The sequence below is a fragment of the Callorhinus ursinus genome, unplaced genomic scaffold (genome assembly GCF_003265705.2).
Source record: "Callorhinus ursinus isolate GAN/ISIS: 27379988/994484 unplaced genomic scaffold, GSC_fseal_2.0 scaffold7, whole genome shotgun sequence".
Classification (NCBI taxonomy): Eukaryota; Metazoa; Chordata; class Mammalia; order Carnivora; family Otariidae; genus Callorhinus; species Callorhinus ursinus.
The window spans coordinates 53,889,249-53,897,450 of record NW_027397069.1 but is presented as its reverse complement, the minus strand read 5'-3'; the positions used below and the strand labels follow the sequence as shown (position 1 = coordinate 53,897,450).

At 41.7% G+C, this 8,202-nt stretch overlaps 1 pseudogene; it reads right to left on the bottom strand.

The window, feature by feature from the left end:
* Positions 1-6,568: 6,568 nt before the first annotated feature.
* On the bottom strand, positions 6,569-7,419 carry LOC112826738 (activated RNA polymerase II transcriptional coactivator p15 pseudogene; annotated as a pseudogene).
* Positions 7,420-8,202: the final 783 nt, after the last annotated feature.

Sequence of the window (8,202 nt, the reverse complement as noted above, 5' to 3'; positions counted from 1 at the left end):
AAATGAAAATGTATATTGTACCTATTTGGAAATGTTAGAATTCTGAGCTATATCAAATGACTAGGTTCTTTTTTCTTTTTCTTTTTTTTTTTTTTTGTCCTATCAATGAAACAAAAGGTCTGATTCCCTGCTGTAATTTCTAGAGACTCAGTAATGAGGACTTCTCCCACAACAAAAGTAATGCCTCCGTATTCTACATTAATGGCTATGTGGAGATGCCAACAAGTTGAATGCATCATAGTTTGTGGTTAGATGGAAGGAGAGTCATCATGAGACCATTGTTTTGAAAGGAGAACTCCTTCTTATCTTTACCCACTGGCTTGAATTGTGTTCAGACAAACTGTTATTGATTTGATTTATTTCCCTAATGGTTGTGCTCTGCGCCCGCTCAGGAGTTCTAGTATACAAGACACGTGGAGCTTTCCCCTGCATGTCTGCCTATTAAGTGCTATTGAGTTTAATGAGTCTTTTCAACAACACCCAACTCCCCAGGCTTTATTCAGACAATCTCCTGGGAGCTAGAGCTCAGAGAAAGGACTGCAGAAAGAAGGCTACCAATTTGTTGAATAACCTTCTATTTCCTTTTAAGGATATGTTTGTCCTCCCTGGAACATAGGAGAGTCCATGTGTAATCACATGAAGTGTAATCATGTCACTGTCATTCAAAATGACTGGACATTCAAATGACCACCCATCAGAACGATGGGGGCAAGCTCAGGGCCCTCCTGTACACTGTGGAGGTCATGCCCTGACTAAGGAGGTCCAGCAGAACAAGAGTCAGTTCAGCCCATTCTGGGTCAGCTCAGAGGAGGGTGCTTTTCTCTAATGCCCACAAAAACCCTGGCCTGGGGTGACCTTGGGTAAATTGTTTTTTGTATATCACTATCCATACTTGCGCATCTGGACGAATAGGACCTCAGCATCAGGACGCTATCGTGATGGGCAATGTGGGGGGGGGGGGGGGGGGGGGGGGAGGAGAGTAATAAGATAGGAGGTAGGGATCAAGGGGAAAATAAATGCACAGAAATCTCAGTATCTTAACTGATGTCATCTTGGCTTTGGATTTCAGATTTGGTGTGACCTAGAGGGCAAGTTACTTATCTCTGTGGTTTTGTATCCTCATCTTAAAATTATATAATCCTACCCCGTAGAACTGTTGTGTAGATTCACTGAGATAATGACTGTAGAGATCTTGGTGCAGTGCCCAGCAAATAGCAGGCGCTCAGTAAATATTAGCTATGGTCATTATGACCGTCACTTCCCTCTTCCAATCCCAGACTGTGACCCTCAGTGTTTACTTTCCTTGCCACTTTGTAGGAGTTGAAAATGAGTTCTGTGACACTGAGAGGGAAAGAGGAGAGAAGAAAAGAGAAACTAGAGTCTGAGTGGCGAACAAACCACATTGGAATGGGACTCGAAGCGTTAAAGGCTACATGGAGATTTGATCAGCAACACACCTTGAACCAAGGAGATTCTTTTTAACTCAAACTAGATGGATTTGGGTTTTTATTTTATTTATTTTTCCATATCACATCTAGCAATTCTACATAAAGTTCAGTCTAAAGATGGTTAAGAGCATGCCTCCTATCATTACTCCTGTTGAATTCAACAAGTAGAGGGCAGGTCATAGTCTCTTCTCTGTCTCTGACTCACATCAAAGGAGAAGCGAGTCTTTTGTGTCTTGCTGTCCACTGTGGTCATCTGATCTCTGTATCCCTGGTGGGTACCCACCTTTAAATACTCCAGGGGGAAGGGCCTATGCCCTCCTCTGTCCACATTTAAACACAGCATATGCATTTTTCTCTTTTAAAAACTTTTAACTGGAAACCAGCCGGCTTTACAAATAGACATTTAGCCTTAATGGTTTGCCACGGATACTCTCAATGCTGTACTTTTAATCTATTTAAGCTCTTTAGTGACAGGGAGAAATTCAAGGCTCAGAAAATATGCTTACTTGCCTTAAACAAAATGCCACAGTGCCATCTTCAAAGCCTCTGAGATCCATTTGAAGCAAATGTGTCTAATTTGGGCATTCTTTGAACTTGCTGGATTGAAATACTATATAGAAATCCCCAGTTTTAAGCCAACTAATTTTTTTTTTTTTTTTTCCCCTGACAGCTGCAAGAAAAAACACCTTGGCCTGGGAAGTTGTGGCCCTGGGCTGTGGAACCAGGTCTGCTCTAAATGTGACCTTGGGCCAGTCACACAATCTCTTCCAGTTTCAATTTTTTTCATACATAAAATGGGGAGGTCGAGCAGTTATTTTTCATATCGCTGGCTTCAGAATTTATGAGGCCCCGTGTGAAATGAAAACGGGAACCCGTTGTTCAAAAAGGCAGGGAAAGAGTGCAGTAAAGTGCTCTAACCTAACAGGTGTTTCTTTCTTCCGCGGAGTTTCAGCTTGTTGTGATTTTTTTTTTTAATTTGCCACTTACTTTGATGCCATTCTAAGTAAAGACACAGTAAAATGTGCAATTATCGGCATGAATTTTACCATTCATCTTTATATTTTGAGATGTCAGTTCCAAGTGCAAATGTAAGAGCGTTTACCTTGTGTGCAATCACTGATACACAATTAGTGTATTTTGTAGCTCTCACGTGCATATGTATTTCATTAGAATGGTGGAAACACCGCACAGGACTAACCCCACCGTTTTCATTTCACTTGCTGGTATGCTTACATTCTGTCAGCTCTCTTTACCTTCGGTTCCTGCCAGGTGAAAAAGGACTGCAAGGAAGAGGAACTAGGGATTGCTCTCTTTCCCTTTATCCAGCAGAAGAGCTTGGCTCACCCAAGGAAGGAACGAATTAATGCAAGTCAGAAAGGATACGACAGGGTTCCTTGGTTGTTCCCCCTTCTTAGAATGCGATTGCCTTCTTTCTGCATTGGAAGCAAGTTCTGTTTCAAACAGGCCTCTTGGGGGCTGCCATTTCCCTTCCCTCTACCTGTTGTAGAAGTAACGGGCTTGCCTCGTTCTCCCTCAGAGCCTTGCTGAACTCCCACGCATTGCAGCGAACTCCCACACTCTGAAATTCTGTGCTCACGGAGGTCAGGAGTGCTACATGCTATGTGTCAATGGGGGGCAAGGAACTCCGGACACACACGTTGCATGCATCTTCTCTGCTCACATGCATGCCACGCCATCCCCTCCACATACAATACACAAGGCAAAGATAAAATCATTAAGTGTTTCAAGATGGATGGCAACCGCATATCATTAACCCTAGGGCGGTGTCCATCTGAAGACAGGGCTCTGAGGGACAGCGCGAGTCTCCTGGGCCCATGAAGCCTGCCCTGATCTTTAAATTTCTAGATCCCATGGAATGATCTAATTGTAGCAAGACACTATTCATTCTTGGACATTTTTTTTTTTAATCTTTATTGAGTGACTTTTTAGAGTGACTCCAGCTTAAGGAATTTCCAATCAGATCACGACACTAAAAAACAAACAAATCAGCATTATTGAAATACAATTTACATACATAAAATTCATTCACCACAAATGAACAGTTTATTTTTAGTAAATGTATACAGTTGTGCACCCGTTACCACAATCCAGTTTTAGAATACTCCATCACCCCATAAAGTTCCCTGGTGCCCACTTGCAGTTAATTCACATTCCCACTCCAGCCCTGGCCAAATGCACTGTGATGGTTCTGGTTCGCTTAGACACAAGGGAGAAATTCCAGGAACTTCGGCTCTTTGGAGTAAGGATTCCCAAAGCATGGGAACTGGCTGGAAAAGGATTGGCCTTTGTGTGGATTTTATTTTATTTTATTTAAGATTTTATTTATTTATTTGAGAGAGAGAGACACAGACAGAGCATGAAAGGGAGAGCACAAGCGGGGGGGAGTGAGAGAGGGAGAAGCAGGCTTCCCGCCGATCAGGGAGCCCGATGCGGGGGCTCAATCATGAACTGAGCTGAAGGCAGATGCTTAACCAACTGAGCCACCCAGGTGCGCTTTGTGTGGATTTTAAAAAGCGTGCCTTCTTCATACAGAGCCTGGGTTGCATTTCTGTCTTCGCTTTCTGTCACCAACTCCACCCCCCCCTCCCCCGCCACCGCCGCTCCCCTCCAGCTTAGGGCTCCTTTGCAGACACAACCTGTGGAACTTCCCTAAGAACAGTGGTCTTAGGAAAGGGACTGGCAACAAGGGCTGGGAAGGATAGCTTAGATCCACCCCTCTAGATGAGCTCGGGCCACTTACTAATAACTTCTCTGAACCTCTGTTTCCACACCTACACTGTGAGAATACTAAGACTGACCTTGCCGAGTTGGCATGGGGACCAAGTGTCGCATGAGGAATGGTGCATTTAAAGCCTCTAGTGCACAGTGCTCCAAGATGTGGGCACTTGTTGGCTGAAAAGTGTCATGAGCACCATTGTTTTGAGCACTGTATATAGTAGCAGCAACACTCCCTCTTTAAATGTTTAAATTATCAAATATGTTCAACTGAATTCATTCATAGCCTACACCCCCAACTCTGTTTCCAGTTTTGGAACAAAAATCAACAGGTACATAGAACTTCATTTAAAAATTTCACTCTGTGGATGCTTGACTGACACACAGCTATTCTGTGAGTCCAATCTTCCTTCCTTCTTTACTTTCACTTAGCCAAAAAGCTCTTTAAATGCAGGTAGGTCTCTGCCAATAGCTAGTTTTTTCACTCTGGCTAATTGATGTGACTTAACTGGCTATCAGTGTCCTCATTTATTAAATGGAGAGGATAGATTACAGAGATTCTCAGGGTTTCTTCCAGTTCTAAAATGCAGCTGTCAGTGGTTACCTCTGGGGAAAGAAGAAACATACTCATACAAAGAAAAGCCACTGTCTATTTAGATAGAATTTCTTCTCATTACGTCTTTCAATTCCTTTTTTTCCTTCTGAGTATTTGTAATAAAATTGGTAGGTATTATAACTGACCAAATCCCAGCTGTGATCTCATAGCAGGAGGAAGCATCAAAGTTTGGGCCCTCCCCTCTCCTAGCCTTTGAAAATTGATGGGTAGTAACCTCCTGGCTCTGTCTGGCTCCTGGGTGTTATCATGGAGTAGGACAGATTTGCTGTGAAGCAAAGAGAAGAGCAGGGGAAGGGCGAAGTCTGCACTGGGCAGATGATGCCCCCAAATGCATTCCAGCAGAGGTAAGTGCTGTAACTATCCTGTATCCTTGGGTTATAATGGGATTACATTGAATTTAGTCTTTTCTGGTTAGAAAATAATTAATGAAAGCTTTGCCTTTTTTATGACTGACACCCCTGCCTTTCTTTTTATAATGAGAAATGATTTAAAAAGATAACTTGTTTTTACAGAAGTGAAAGGGACATTTAAAAGGATATGAGTCCAATTCTTTCTTTTTAAAACTCTTTATTATGGAGTACCCAAAAGCAGGGAGAACAGCATGATAAGGTCCCATGTGCCCATCACTCATGTTTAACAATGATCACCCTGTGATCATTGTTTCCTCTGCAGGATCCCCACTACTCACCACCACCCCAGAGACTGTTTTGCAATAAATCGCAGACATCATATCCTTTTCATTTGTAATGTTTTACTACATATTTCTGAAATGTAAATACCTTTTAATTAAAATACAGCCAGAATACAATTATCACACCTCAAAAAAAGACAACAATAATTTCTTAATAGCAGCAGATAATCAGCAGTCAAATGTTTTTAATTATCTAACTTTTTTTCATAAGGTTGGTTTAGGATTCAAATAAGGTCCATATATTGCAGTTTGTAAATTTGTGTCGTAAGTCTCTAATCTAGTGGTTCTCAAAGTATGGTCCCCAGACCAGCAGCATCAATATCACCTGGGATCTGCTTAGAAATGCAATTTCTCGGGGCGCCTGGGTGGCTCAGATGGCTAAGCATCTGCCTTCGGCTCAGGTTATAATCCCAGGGTCCTGGGATGAAGCCCCGCATCGGGCTCCTTGCTCCATGGGGAGCCTGCTTCTCCCTCTCCCTCTACTGCTCCCCCTGCTTGTGCTCTCTCGCTCTCTCTGTCTACTAAATAAATAAAATCTTAAAAAAAAAAAAAGAAATGCAATTTCTCTGGCATTGCCGAGGGCTCTTGAATCAGAAACCCTGGGGATGGGACTTCACAAACTGCCTTCTAGGTGATTCTGATATATACTGAAGTTTGAGAAGCTCTGCTCTAACTTTTAGGTTCTCTCTCTCTCTCTCTCCTTCTTAATATATTTCCTTAAGAAACTGATTGCATGTCCTATACAGTTCCCCATAGATTGGATCTTGCTGATTACATTCTTATAGTAATTTAACAATTCTTTTTTAAGCAAAATGAGCGGTACATATGCTTACTTTATATGAATCAACTTATTTAGGTGTTGGAAAGTCAGCATTATGAGCCACTATCAATCGACAGTATTGGTTACTATTTGTTTTGTCAGTTTGAAAGTGTGACTAGGAAAAACCTGTGTATGTTTTAGAACTATTCTTTATTTTTTATTTTATTTTATTTTTTTTTAAGATTGTATTACTTGATTTTATTTTACACTAGGTGGCGGGCACAAAGCAATCCTCCTTAATAAAGTTGACAATTAGCTTCACTCAGAACACTTTTAATAATGCACATTAAAAAAAAGTATTCATCTTACAAATTGTTCTGCAATCCAAATATACAATAGCTTAACGTTTAGAAAACAAAAGCCAATGTAGAAAGACAGAATTAAAACAACTAGAACAGTACAGGTTTCATGTGGCTCTGATTTTACAGCTTTCTTACTGCGTCATCAATGTCTGCAATCTGTTCCTTCAGCTGGCTCCATTGCTCGGGATTTAAAGAAATACCTTTTCTTCCAGGTTTCATTTCACCTTCTGGATCCACCCAATATTCCCTAATATCAATTAGGACTTTCCCTTTAAAGTCCCGAACACTGACGTACCTCATTTTCCCAATCTGGAACATGTTATCATCTCTGCTGCTGCTCTGCTTACAGGACGACAGAGCTCTTGAAGTTTCACCAGTCTTTTGCTTCTTTACAGGTTTTTCTGGAGTAACTTGCTTTTTCCTCTTTAACTTTTTGTCAACCTCACTGTCAGAATCACTGCCAGAAGAGCTTGAAGAAACAAGTTCCTCTGATTTAGGCATTGCTCCACTCTCGCAGCCGAACCTCTTTCTCTAGAACTAGTCTTTATTTTTGTTATTAAAATCCGAAATATTGCATGTTTGGACTTGATATCATACCTGCTAAACCAAATTACAAACTTCTTAACACATCGTTAAAAAGCTGACCCACCCAGTGGCATGGTAGTAAGCCAGCAATTTAGGAGGGGACCCCCCCTAGTTTATAGTATCTCTGTGGTGTAAACACTCCCCCATGACTGATTTCAGGCTACCAATGTGATGTCACCAAACTCTGACTTGGGAAGACAAGGGCACAATCGGCAATCAAGAGCCAGTAGGCTCTTAACTATAGGGAACAAACTGAGGGTTGTGGGAGGGGAGGTAAGTGGGGGGATGGGGTAAATGGGAGATGGGCATTAAGGAGGGCACTTGAAGTAATGAGCACTGAGTGCTGTGTGCAACTGATGAATCACTGAATTCTACCTCTGGAACTAATAATAGAGTATATGTTAATTAAATTAGATTTAAATAAAAAAATTAAACAAAAAAGGAGCCTGTAGGAGCTGGCTCCAGCATACCACTGGTACAGCTCATTTAGAATCTGGTCTTGATGGCTGCAAACACTTGTGTAGTTTGTGCAAAACCTGCTATTTTCTTTTGGATCTGTGAATCTGAACGAAGGTACATGCACTGGTTAATTTTATGTGTCAACCTGATTGGGCCACAGTGACCAGACGTTTGGTCCAACATTATTCTAGGTGTTTTCAGTGAGAATGTTTTTGGATGAGATTAAGATTTAAGTTGGTGGACTTAGAGTAAAGCAGACTGCCCTCCCCTTTGGGTGGGCCTCATCCAGTCAGCTGAAAACATTAATAGAATGAAGAATGATTTTCTACCCCGAAAAGGAAATTCTCCCGGCAGTCGGCCTTTGGACTCAAACTGCAATATCAGCTTTTCTCTGGATCTCCAGCCTGCCCACCTTCCTCCAAATTTTGGACTTACCAAGCCTCCATAAATTCCTTAAAATAAATCCCATTCTCTCTCTCTCTCTCTCTCTCTCTCCCCACACACCTCTGTGTGTGTGCATGTGTGTGCATGCACACACACATACA